The sequence below is a fragment of the Gymnodraco acuticeps genome, unplaced genomic scaffold (genome assembly GCF_902827175.1).
Source record: "Gymnodraco acuticeps unplaced genomic scaffold, fGymAcu1.1, whole genome shotgun sequence".
Taxonomy (NCBI): domain Eukaryota; kingdom Metazoa; phylum Chordata; class Actinopteri; order Perciformes; family Bathydraconidae; genus Gymnodraco; species Gymnodraco acuticeps.
In genome coordinates this window covers 1-13,993 of record NW_022990908.1, presented here as the reverse complement: position 1 = coordinate 13,993, position 13,993 = coordinate 1, and the positions used below count along the sequence as shown (strand labels likewise).

Genomic DNA, 13,993 nt, shown 5'->3' with positions numbered 1-13,993 from the left:
AAAGACAGCCAAAACGAGAATATGAATAGTTTGTTGTGATCTTATCTCACATGAAATTATAGTGACCAATGAAATGTGTACTGCTTGGCATATTCAAACCAGGGTATGATTAACTATGATTATTAAAAAGCTCTTTGCACAAAAACGCTGGACCTAATGCACTGGAGGCAAACAATATTCCCTAAACTAGAAGTCAGGGGAGAGAGAAAGAGATGTTCACCATCACACAGGGAAATACAGTGTTGTGCAGGGACTAACGTTTAAATTATACAGGAGATTTCTGTAAATAATTTCCTTCACAATGTCTGACAGTATCTCTACTCCCCTGATAAACTGATGAAGGATTGTGAGGATCCATCGAGTGGCCCATGGTGGTGGTGGGGTATGGGCAGGCGTATGTAATGGACGACGAACACAGGCCACTCGATTCACAACATTACCCTAACCCTACCCCTCACACCAGATACTGCCTGGTTTTCGGACCCCCCCAATAAAGCAAAAATGCACGTTTCAGAGTGGCCTTTTATTGTGGCCATTCTAAGGCACACCTGTGCAATAATCATGCTGTCTAATCAGCATCTTGATATGCCACACCTGTGAGGTGGGATGGATTATCTCGGCAAAGGAGAAGTGCTCACTATCACAGATTTTTTCAGATTTGTGAACAAGATTTGAGAGAAATGGTTATTTTGTGTATATAGAAAATGTTTTAGATCTTTGAGTTCATCTCATAAAAAATGGGAACAAAAACAAAAGTGTTGCGTTTATATTTTTGTTCAGTGTATGTTCTTATTTTATGTTATTTTATTTACCTGTTTTTCTCTCTATTCAAAATGTTAGCGTACTCATCTTATCTATTACTTTTATTTGCACTGGTAATTTCATGTAATAATGCACATTTCCTAACTGTGGGACAAATAACAGATTCCTATACTTGTTCTGAAAATAAAAAAGGAGTAAGAAGCAAAATCAGTTGCAATATATTTTATTGGTCTTTTTTCTTAAGGGTGCATGCATAAGTAAGGTGAAAAAAAACCATTTCCAAATCAAATATATCAAATCCCAACATGATTTGGTGAAGCAAGCTTAGCTACAGGTGGCAAGTCTGTAGCTCATGCAAGCCCATTCATTGATTATCTGCATGAAGCCTGGTTCTTTCATGAGGCCGCTCGCTACAAGACACAAACAAACACAAATTAATTACATTCATTATACTCAATGACATTCATTAAACAGATATACATTTTAAAAAGTGCAAGCATGACAATGTATCATCCTGAATGGTGTCAAGCTTTAAAAGAATCAAAGAGAAAAGGATGCATGGGGGAGACAGTTCATGTTGAGGAGTGATCCTGAACTCACCTGACACCAGATTGTAGAGGTTGCAGTAGTTCTGTTCACCATCGAAAAGACTGGTGAATCCATTAGATTTGGACAGTGCCTGGTGAGTAAGGAAATACACAACATAGATTTGTCCGAAAGTTACTCACAGTGACTGATGGCCTTAGTTTTGGTTTCAAATATAGATTAACCCTTCAATAATAATAGTTTGTTGACAGTTTGTGAGTACAATTCTACTCAAATTATTATTTTCTTGTGAATTTCTGTTTCTCAAATACAGTAGATCAGCAGATCATCGGTTACAGAGGCCTTATTATGCTTTTGGGAGTTTTCCCTTTCCTGTGGTGAGTTATATAGGTTTTTGTGCATGTAAATGGGCTGCAGAGGTAATAATCCCAATGTTTATCTCCCAGGAGACAACAAGAAAGTTATTTTTTGGGCAGATAATACACACCAAGCAAATCGTTTTGTTAAATGAAAAAAAAAAAGTCACAATTTTACAGTGAACCATTTATTGCATTTGTTTTAACGCTATAATATTGAGCATCATTGATACTTACACTCATGCGACAGCCTCCAGTCACTATGGTGGGGTAAAATGAGATGATGATGGTCTCTCCTTCGGGGGTCTTCGGGGACGTGTGGTTGGCTTTGACAAAACCAGGGAAGACTGACACAAGCTGAAACAGAAACATAGCATTACACTAAACATTATTAAATACATGAAGATAATAGAATTGGTGTCTGTTATTTTGTCTTAACCGTCTAAAAATGGGGGGTCCAAACCCTTTTCTCCAAGGGCCACATACAGAAAAATATAAGAAGGGCTGGGCCGCTCACTAGAGGTATATTGCCTTATCAGTTAAGTTGTAAGTTAGCAAAATCAATCAAATGTAGGTAATTCATGCTTGATACTTGAAAAAACAGCTTAAATCACAGATCTCCATACGGTTTGATACATTCAGTTCATTCGTTAAAATGGAAGCCTCAGATTGCTTATAATAAGAGGAAATAGGAAGCGTCTATTTCAAGCTTGTTATGTAAATAAGTTATTGGGCTTTTTCTCATCAACTTAGATTTGATAGAAAATGTTATTTGTTGTATTAACACATGAATACTGTATAATACATGTTTACATGTATATTTAAGAAGTACAATATAAAACAAGAACAATGCATTGTAAATAAGAATTTGTTCTTAATTGATTTTCCTGGATAAATAAAGGTTCTACTACTACTACTACTAATGCTCATTGTGGGCCATATGTCATTACACTTTTTAATTAGCTGAGGGCCGATTCAAAATGGCCTGCGGGCCGCATTTGGCCCCCGGGCCGCGGTTTGGACACCCCTGCTCTAAAACATCATCAACAGCACAGCGGCTCTTACCGTATACTCAGGCTGGAGGCTAGAATCTGTGTGACTAACATGGTCTTGATATCAGTACAAGGTCCTGCAAAGAGCCTGGAGCAAAAAAACAACAACAATTCAGAGTAACATGTTGCAACTTTTTATCCAGTTTCTGTTTTTTTACTTTCCTGACACCAAAATATTGTCTCAGCTCATGATGAAACACACACAACACATGTAACATCTCAGAACCAGATCAGCATCCCAACTCACCACATTGTTTTGCAGAAGGCATGATAAGGAGCAGGAATAGGAACAGGGACGGCAGCCAGAGAGACAAAGAGTCCTGCAAAGAGAGCAGAGGCCAGCAGCAGAGTCTTCATGTTGATACGGAGCAGGTTTCTTCCTCCTGGAGAGCAGTGGTGTTTCTGAGAGAGCTGGATGCTGACTGGTCTACTTGCCAGCTAATTTATACTAAAAATCAGGCTTGTCAAGCAAAGGACCCTTGAAATTGATTTTGTTAATGGCCTATACTTTGTGTCTTGTGACCATTGTCTTAAAGGTCACCTATTATGCAAAATCAACTTTTTCACGTCTTTATATCTGTGTTAAGAGATTCGAAAAGTTTCAGAAAAATATATTTCTTCTTTCCTGATACATACAGTACATTTATACACAATACTCCTTTCCCCTTAGCCATGGAGCCACATGTAAATCCTTTTTGATTGTGGTTGCTCTGAAACATGACATGTTGTGGCTGTCTCATCTTCAAGATTGCATTTAATAACATGTAACATCAACACCTCTACTTTCTGACTAAGTAGCTCCAAGCAAAAGTGTTCGTACTAAGGTTTAACAATATTAAGACTAATCAGGACATTGTGTCCAGATTGATGAAATCGGCCCTTAATCTTAAAAAGTATTACTTACTAATAAAGGAAAGCTGACTTCTAAACTTTCTTCACAAATGTTGGTAAAATGTTATGTCAGGGGCATGTTTCATTTATAAAAATGTGATTATTGGACATTTTACATTAACTTATTTTACTTCTCTGTATATAAATAGTTTGTATTTATTTATCTTTAATTTTATTTCATTCTCATATAGAGCAACTGTCACTAAATTCCCCAGGCATAAAAATGTGTATTTTGTGGAATTGCGATACTGCTCAAGGGTTTGCAGGATTTTAAATGAGAGGCATTGTGGAATTAAAGACAATCAGGGCTGTTCTGTCACATAATCACCACAAGACACATAAGTCATACCCATGAACAAATCAATTACAAGGACCTTAACTCATGATGAGTCTGACATTTAACATTTTATAAAGTCTAATTTCAGGGGCAAATGCAACAGAATTGTGACAAGCTTCCAAATGTTTATTTTCATGTGTCATTGAAAGTAACCAATGTGATATATTTCATGGGGCCCAAATCCCTACCTGTCAGTATAATAATAATAATACATTATATTTTTAAAGGGCTTTTCAAGGACTCAAAATCGCTTTACGATATAATGGAAGGTTAGGGTGGGGAGTATAGGACTATCAAACTTGATCAACCGGCATGGATTGATGGGGGGGGGGGGGGGGGACTGAGAGGAGGATGTAGATGATGAAGAGGAGGGGCCGAGTACTGATGAGTGAGATCGGTCTTATCGGTCTGATTATCTTAATTTTGTACCTCAGAAAATATTTGATGTCATCAAATTGATATTGGTGTGTGTGTGTGTGTGTGTGTGTGTGTGTGTGTGTGTGTGTGTGTGTGTGTGTGTGTGTGTGTGTGTGTGTGTGGTGTGTGTGTGTGTGGTGTGTGTGAGTGAGTGCTTTTCAATTATCAATATGTTCAAATGTTTTTTTTTTAAATGTAAAAAAACGTTTAAAATTATAAATAGTGAAAAATTCAATATTAAATATTTCTTGTGTGAACCAAAATATAATACTAATTATTAAACAAGTGTGACCAAAAAAAACCATTCTAATACGGGTAAATTTTGACCCTCTTATGGAAGAGTGTAGGGTCCAGTCACTCGTGCATCTAAGGGTTGATAGATTTAAGATTCTTGGAAGAGTAATTATCATAATGTATAAGAATGCTCTGCTTTATTAATATCTATCTTCAGATACATAATGATTGCATAAATACCACTGAGTGTTAAGCACGAGTGTTCGATGATCTAATTTACATCCATTTGTTTTGTGTGTGTGCAGTGAGCCTCACCAGGCTTCATGGAGATGATCAATGAATGGTCTCGTCTGGGCTACGGACTCACCACCTGCAAAGCCTAAGAAGCTTTGAATCCTTTGAATTAGTTTGTTGTTTTGTCCAGGTGGGCTGTATGCAACTAGTATTGATTTATTATGTATACCTCTGCCTATAGGAAAGAAAAAACAATAACATCTTGAAATGTCATTACGGGTCGGTTTTCCTGTGTCTTGCATTGAGATGGATGCATCCCTTGTAAAATAATTTTGTTTGATCACACAGATCTCCTTTCTTTCGCAACATTACTTTTACTTTTCTTTTGGTTTGGAAGAAACAATAGTATCTGCATAAATAGATTTATAAACCTCTCTTCATCTCTCAGCCATGCTCTCACTTCTTTAGTTTTGTTCTCTCAGGCAGGGGCGGCGCCAGGGGGGAGCTAGGGGGTGCTGAAGCACCCCCCAGGATTGCCAAAGCACCCCCTAAGCACCCCCAATAAATATGTGTTTTTAAAAAAAAAAAATATTATTATTTTCATTAAATTAAATTAGAAATATTATTGATTACATCAATGCATATGTGAAACAAACACATTTTTGACCAAAAACATAAAGCCAACACAGGTGATATGATTAGGCCAATGGCCAGCACCCATTCGATTTTTGACCTACCCATAGGCTAAATTACTTTGTGACACTTGAGTGACTTCCTGTTAGCTAGAGCGCCAAATGATTTGCTAACAGCAAAGTGAAAAATGGATTGATCGTTTGTTAGTCCTTAAACGTCCACGTGTGGACACTCAATCAAAACCAACTGAAAGCGAGAGGGATTCTGCACATAATAGGCCTCGTGAGTACAAGTAGCTTACTTCTGGGTCTCTGTGTTTCATTCAAGCCCTGCTCTGTGTGTGTGTGTGTGTGGCACGAGCCATTTTGTGTGCGTGCGTGCGCGAGAGAGCTCGCCTCGCGCACCAGTGGGTATCTACCGGAGATCGTTGTGGTTAGCATCTGGTGCTAGCTAGCCAAGCTAATGGATATAAGGAGCTTTTTCAACAACAAGGTGGAGAGAGAACTCTCTCCTGTCAGACGGAGAGTCTCAGGTAACCTCAACTCAGGTGAAGTAAAGGACTCTCTCAGTGTTTAGATAGTTAACTTTAGTCTAGTTATCTCAGTGGGTCTCAAACGGTTTGATTTAAAAGGGGAGTGATTTGTAAAATGTCTATAAAGAAATAGAAAATCTGTTTACAGTTCTGTTTCATATGGGTGATGAGAGATGTATCCATAGATCTCTTAATGTTGCTCTCAAAGTGCACCAGATTGATGCTTTTAACTTCAATATTTAACAAAAAATCTTCCCGGGGGAGCTAGCCCCGGACCCCCTAGAGGAGGTGAGGACCCTCCTAGAGGAGGTGAGGTCCGCTCCCCACTTGTAAAAATAGCACTTTACCCCTGCCTATATGCCGTGAGCTGATTATCGAGCCTTCATTGTAACAGTCGCGGGTGCACTGTGTGTGTGTGCGTGGGGAGTGTTGCAGTAGAGAATTCAACTGTAGCGCTGGTGCATTAATGGGAAACCCTACATGTTTAAGCACCCTCTATGAAACGTCAAGCTACCCCACAGCACCCCCTAGAGAAAATCTCTGGCGCCGCCACTGCTCTCAGGGTATGATTCTGGCATCAAAAGCAAGAAATACATGGTTGTATTTACTCTTTGGCTGCTAAAGTGAGCCAATTCAAGAATATTATTGATCACTAAAAAAATCAATAATTGTTGTCCCTTTTTTCGATTTGGCCCCATATATTCAGGTCACACTAACCGAGGCCAGGGATTTCACCCGATCACCACATTCAAAGGTTATATATTATTTCTCTTTTCATTGAGCACTAGTTATTAATCATTGAGAAACTTCATGGTTTGCAATAATAAAACATTGAGCATTACAAAATATTCAAACATGTATTTGCTCTGCTCAAAAACCCTTGAAACACATGCTTTTTCAAGTTTTCACATGAATGTATTATAATTAACCTGTTAACTTGATGTAGGAGGTCAAAGCAAGCAACAGGGAGCTTTTTGTCAGGGTGGTAAGTGGCATACATTAAAATGTAATTAAATATAGGCTATGGATGAATCAGTTTCCATAACCAGACTGCAGCACACTGAGCTCTTCGTCAATGATGGCCATACATCGCAGAACGAAGACCACATGTTGTGTTTTGGACAGCATTAGGGTAACGATAAAAACATTTTAAGCGAGCTTCACAGTTAAGAGTAGCCCTGACCAACCAGGACTCATCATATGCCATCTCCCCTGCCAGACTTGGATATTAATGTAGGTATGTGTGTAAAAAAAAACAACTTTATTTTTATGATACACTTACTTAGGTCATTTACAAAACTGAATAGTCACCTGCTTTGTGAATGGCCATCAGCCACTTTTTGCTGTTGTTGAAGAATGTGATAATTTCATGCATGTCATTTGTTCTCCATGTGGTCACTGTGACCAACATGTATGGCTAACAGGAGTCCTCTGATCTGTGAATGACTATGATGACTTCTGGTCCTTGAAATTGGAAAATCTTGTGATTTGAGCCATACGTACACACGTGCTCCATATAGGTTCATGCGCAGTGCACAGATAATAAAATCATACACAAGAGAAAAAAACGATATTATATATACTGTCATAATGTTTGTAGGTGAGGTACTTTTCAATATAGGGGCAAAACAACCGACAGAGTTGATCCCAAAACTGTACACTTGGGGGTAACAGGGTTAACCTAGGTTTGATCGGGATGTGCTCTGCAATTTAATTTCCATAGCTGGACATAAAATGGAAATGTACTAAGATGTTACAATATAGTACAAATGACAGACCAAAGATGAACAACTCCCTTGTTGGAGTGATTGTTGTTTGCACTAGGAGCTGTTTGTGTTGGGGGTCCTTGTAGGGCAGGGGTGGGGAACCTCCGGCCTCCGGGCCGTATAAGGCCCGCGAGACCATTTGGTACGGCCCTCGAGGTAATTTATAAAAACAAGCAAAAAAGAAAAAAATGTAAGAAATCTAGACCGCAAAAAAATTAAACAAGCGAGTGCCTGTTTTTCCTGGCCAAGGTCGGGATCCTTGAACACAACACGAGCCCAGCGTGTCATCACGTGGTATATGTCTCGACTGACGGGTGCAGTTCTGACGGAGAGCACCAGAACGCCGCTCCGGCACTTCAGAAACTGCAGTTACCATAAGGAGCCGTACACATGCTGCAGTTCCTGCGTGGCTGTGTCTTTAGTTGAAAGCCCAGTGGTGATCTGTTCATCTGTCACACTGATCATACAGTCAATAACTTTGTTGTTATTAGCATCTGGTTAGCTAGCTATGCTAACGAATACAAGACGCTTTTTCTCCAACCAGTGAGGTAAAGGCACATCTTTATATGATCATTATAGTTATCAAAAAATAAGAGAATAAAGTAAACAGGTACAAAATACTATATGACAGTAAAATAAGTTGTTATTAATAAAGAAGAATACAGTTTGAAAGGAGAGTGATTTGTAAATATTCATAAAGAAAAATAAATCTGCTTACAGTTCTGTTTCATCTGGGTGTTGAGAGATGTATCCATAGATCTCCTAATGTTGCTCTCAAAGTGCACCAGATTGATGCTTTTAACTTCAACATTTAAAAAATACTCTTCCCTAGGGAGCATGCCCCCCGGACCCCCCTAGAGAAGGTTAGTCCCCCCCCCCCCCCCCCACTTAAATCATGTTCACATGGATAGAAAACTAAATACATTTGCACACATCTTGTGTCCATATCTTTCTGTTTTGGTGGTCATGCCACACCGTGCACGTGCATGCAGATATCTGGATTAAGAGGTTGCTTTTTCTTTGCACAGCCTGAAATGAATGGGCTGTGATTTTAGTTTTTTTAAGCAGAGGTCAATAATTTGTACGGCCCTCTGAGGATATTGTAAAAATTGAAATGGCCCTTGAGAGGAAAAAGGTTCCCCACCCCTGTTGTAGGGTCTCAAAAACCTCAAACAATGGCTGTTTCCTCTGCAGGCTACTAAGTAAACTACCTACACCCCAGCTCCTCCTTCTTTCATGCTGTATTTGACACATTAAGGCCCATTCCCAAACCGCCCCCTACACCCTACCCCTACACCCTACCCCTCCGTTTGCGCATTCACGCTGAGGGTCCGCCATATTGAGGGCTGTTCCAAAGCAACGAGTGTGGAGGGGGAGTGGGCTATCAAGCCCTCAAACAGCGAGTCTGCAGCGGTGCTGACTTGAGACCGGTCTCTACCTGACCGGAGTCACGCTGTGTGTGTCCGTCAGGAAACACGCTGTTTACAAGTAGTTACAGCAAACATCCACTGATAAATTGCGATGTTAACAATCTCATGATAACCTCATATGTTTTTAACTTAGGATCATACCTGTGTTTAGTCTAGAAAAAGGTAAATGTGTGCATTTTATTATAAAGTTGTGATATTTACAGACCGTTGCAAAAACTAAGAAGCTTATAAACATCAGGTTTAAAACTAAAAGAGCTTTGAAACACAATGAAAGATGTTTGGAGTTTTATTTGAGTTATTAATTTAAACTTGTTGTCTAAGAGATGCTGATTTGAAACCGTTGTTACATACAGTTACGGCATTTCCTGTTTCTGCCGGAAAGAGGGGAGGCCGTCCCAAAGCTTGCTGCTGTATTTACTCCCTCCATCTGACAGGAGGGAGCCTCGTTGAGCTGCGAGTGTGGCTACAGACGGAGTTCACTCCATCACGGAGGGGTAGGGTCGAGGGAGTGGTTTGGGATTGGGCCCTAATGTTGTTTCTGTTGTCATTGATGCCTGCTTTGTTCTGTACCCTATGGGGGTCATTTTGCTGCTGCTCTTTTAGCCTTAGGCATGCATGTATGCATCTGGAAAGGCGGGAATCTGTCAAGACAAAGCCATACAGCAGATGTTGCTTACTGCAGATTTAAATACATTTTCTTTGACTAAAGTGGTTTGGACTGAAATAGCTCCAGAGTCTAGACTCTAGAGCAGGGGTTCTCAAAGTGCGGCCCGCGGGCCAATGGCGGCCTTCGGAAATGTTTCTGGCGGCCGCGATAGTTAATGTGACACGCTGAAATGCATGCGTTATATTTTAATCCTCCATGGTTGTATCTAGTAATAATTAGAATGAGTAGCTTTCCAGCGGTATCTCCTGTGAGACTGTAACCAGGGCACAGCAGCCAATATGGCCGCTCAAAGCAGCTTGACTTTACACTGTGTGGGATTGGTGGATTTGTGTGTCCGTCAAGGAAATCTCGGCCGGCAGCCATCATGGTCTGAAATGACCAATGGACATCGAGAAATCACTAAGGGCCTACCCACCATGTAAAAAAAACATAAACCACGTGTCTCCCATCAGTTTCCTTTAGGAGAGAGAGAGAGAGAGAGACAGATAAAATGGCTAAAAAAACGTTACAGTTGCCGACTTCGCTAGAGTTTTTTTTCGCTAGCAGCAGTGAAGATAGAGCCTCAGAACCTGAAGTCTTCGACTCTTCTGAAGAAGAAGAAGAATACAAAGACAACAACAAGGATCCATTTGGACATGGGTAAGTGTAAATATTACAGTAATAGTGTACTGGTAATGTGTGGGGAATACCGCGAAAATGAACAATAGGTTTATTGATATATATTTTTTATCGATAGTCATTAACTTTTTATTGGACAAAATAGACTCTCCATTAGCAAATGTTTACTCTGTGTTAACGTTATTTTGGTGTGTAAAAGTGAGATTACATGTGTAGATGATTTAAATTAATCATTTATTCGTCCCACAACGGAGACATTTACAGTGACAGTTTTTGCCATCGATTATTTTATCATACTGTTCTGTACAGATGAGACTTTGTCATAGATGTATTTATATGTGTGCCTGTTATTATTTTACCGTCCTGTACAGATGAGACTTTGTAATCAGATGTAGCCTATGTATATGTGTGTCTGTGATTTTATACTGAATGTAAAGTAACTGGAAGTGTGTGTGTGTGTGTGTGTGTGTGTGTGTGTGTGTGTGTGTGTGTGTGTGTGTGTGTGTGTGTGTGTGTGTGTGTGTGTGTGTGTGTGTGTGTGTGTGTGTGTGTTGTGTGGTGTGTGTGGGTGTGTGTGTGGTGTGTGTGTGTGTGTGTGTGTGTGTGGTGAGAGACTCCTTCTGCAACCTCCCAAACTTTATTTGATGTGTGCATTGTTATTTGTGCTTGAGCAACATTTTACTTGAACTTTATTTCAATAAAATGTGTTGTAATTATTGTCCTACACAGGCGGCGTTTATCCAGCGTTCATCCATCTGTGCCGGCCCCCAGGTCAAGATCTACTGTGGCTCAAGGGCCTTCACCAGAGCCATCACCACCAAGGCAGCAGACCATCACTCACACAGCCTCCACCTCCATGTGGCTGCCACCAGGTCAAGATACACCTCAGCACAAAGGCTCCACCACAGCCATCACCTTCAACCCAGCCAGCAAGGAGGTCTCGTGGAGGTCTCGTATAGCACTTGTACACCCCACCTACACAGCAGCCCATGCACCATCACCCCCACCTACACAGCAGCCAGACCCACTGTCTTGGAAGACAGACAAAGACCTTGACACTGTCTTGACATTTATAATGAATAGTTGGTTGAAAGTTCTGATGTTCAATATTGTAAATAGTGAGATTTTCCAGTTTCTTATATTTATATAAATAGTTGGTTGAAAAAAACATATTTATATTAAATTGTTGGTTGAAAAAAAAAGGTTGAATGCTCAATTTGTATTTGTACACATCACATGAACCTTGGTATGTAATATGAAGTCATTATTCAGTCCTAATGTATCGCAGTCCCTGCTTTGGTGAAAGTAGAGTGATAAACATATTTTACTCAAAATTTGAATTTAATGTTTTTCATTTTAGACATGAATAACACATTTATATACAGTGTAATTCAAATATTGCACTGCTTTTGTGATCCTAGGACTTTGGTAACCAAATCTAAAACACCAAAACAATGTGATCACATGAGTAAATTTGTGTTTTCACAAGAGTTTTGAAGATTTTCCAAAATTGGATTTCACATTTTAAGCTTTTGAGCTACTTATCTCATCAAACAGTGCTCTAAGGTGAGCAATATGCATATATAGCAATACCAGAGATTGTCCTGAACATTTTGATATTTAACACATGGGGTGCCATGTTAGAAGAAATACATTTAAAAGGTGATTTAAGAAAACATCTAAAAATCGAGAAAATACCTTTAGACTCCAGAGGGTTAAGAATGGTAAAACTGCGCCCCCTGGGTTGTCATTTCTAAATTATGAATGACAGCTTGTGGAAAGTTTGCTAGACTACTGGTTGCATGGCAACTAGGCATCTCACGAGTTGCGGTAATTGGTTAGTACAATAAAGAAAGGATTTGTTTTGGAATTATTTTGTGTTCCGTTTTTTCTTCAATCCAATATTGGGTACCTAAATTGGCCCTCACTCATCAAAACTTTGAGAACCCCTGCTCTAGAGTAATGGCTAGCGTTACCTTGTCAACACATTGCAGACCGCGCTTTATTTTTTATGGATTTTTCAAAAAATCTTGGCATGAAAGACGTAGACCTCTCACCAGAGAAACATAACTTACGAATAAATGAACAAAACTGAAGAGTTGGAAGCCATGGGAGACAGGAAGAGAGGTTTATTACACCGCCTGTTAAAACTCTATTGTTTTTAAACAAACAATAATATTCCTGTTATTGTATAGCTATTTGGAAAAGTTCATTTGGGCAAACTTGGCTGAAGTAGAGAAGATCAAACTAGATTATTGTTCAATGGATGGATCCCTCACCATGCCAAGTTGCAGGAGAAAAGAATACGAACGGACACACAGATCACAGAGAATTACATTTATTGAAGTTTCACTGCCTTTCATTTTTTATTCTGAATTCTGAGGTATTCACTGAATATTTCACATATTAGTTAGAGACACTAGGGAAAACCACTTTCCAATTATAATGTCAAAAAATCATGACATGAATGTTTAATTTTTTATTATTTTAACAATTAAGGATTGTCAGGCTTTACAAGAGGCGAGCCCGTAGCCCAGGCAAGCCCATTCATTGGTCATCTCCATGAAGTCTGGGGGATGAGATGAGGCCGCTCGCTGCAATCAGACATTTTGTTATATTAATTATGCTTAATATTCATAGACCTTGATAAACCATTAATGTCTCTAAATTTAAAGTTTATTAACGTGTGCATGATAATAGAAACCCATATTTAACAAATGTACTTTAAAAAATAACTGGATTTTCTTACTGTTTTGTGGAGAAACAAAAGGTTAAGCATGCATGGTGGAGACATGTTGACAAGTGATCCTGAACTCACCTGACAGCAGGTTGTAGAGGTTGCAGTAGTTCAGTCCACCATCGAGAAGACTGGTGAATGAAATAGAAGTGGACTGTGCCTGGAAAGGAAGAAAATAAATAAGATCAATACATTTACACTAAGGTTACATGCTGAAAATAATGACTTGATTTTCTAAACATAGTATATCACTAAGTTATAAGCTTGTGAGCAGATATCTCTTCAAACTATTTCTTATGTTAACCTTTTTCTTTCTCAGTAGATCAGAAGCTCATATCTATGAATGCATTAATAAAAGAAAGCTGGTGCTGCTATTAAAGTCGAAGCACACATTTGAAAAATAAATAAACACAACACCATCAAGCCTGTAGTAATGTGACATATCTGTCAGTAATTGCTGTAAATATATGGTTATTTGCAATAGGTATGCAATGCCCCCTCAATACCTATGTCTTGAGGGGGCAAGTAAAATAGCTACTTTGTTGGTAAAATAATTACAGACAAAGGAATAACATACTTTTGCACATGTTTATCACTGTTTATTCTTATGATGTCTGGCTATATTAAGCTATAATTTATACTTCAACAACTTAAAAGCCACTAACCACTTATAAACCACTAACCACTTGTAATTATACACAATTGGACTCATTTTTCTAAATTGAGCATCATTGATACTTACGAACACACGGCAGCCGGCGGTCAGTATGATGGGGTTCAA

The 13,993-nt window shown here is 39.1% G+C and overlaps 1 long non-coding RNA gene across 1 annotated transcript; it reads right to left on the bottom strand.

Annotated features, from left to right (window-relative positions):
* Positions 1 to 969: 969 nt before the first annotated feature.
* Positions 970 to 3,144, bottom strand: LOC117557900. The gene is made up of 5 exons (XR_004570764.1): positions 2,964 to 3,144; positions 2,730 to 2,804; positions 1,902 to 2,021; positions 1,363 to 1,441; positions 970 to 1,172 (listed from the first exon to the last, which is right to left on the bottom strand). It is a non-coding gene; the product is annotated as an uncharacterized LOC117557900 (long non-coding RNA).
* Between the last annotated feature and the right edge of the window lie 10,849 nt (positions 3,145 to 13,993).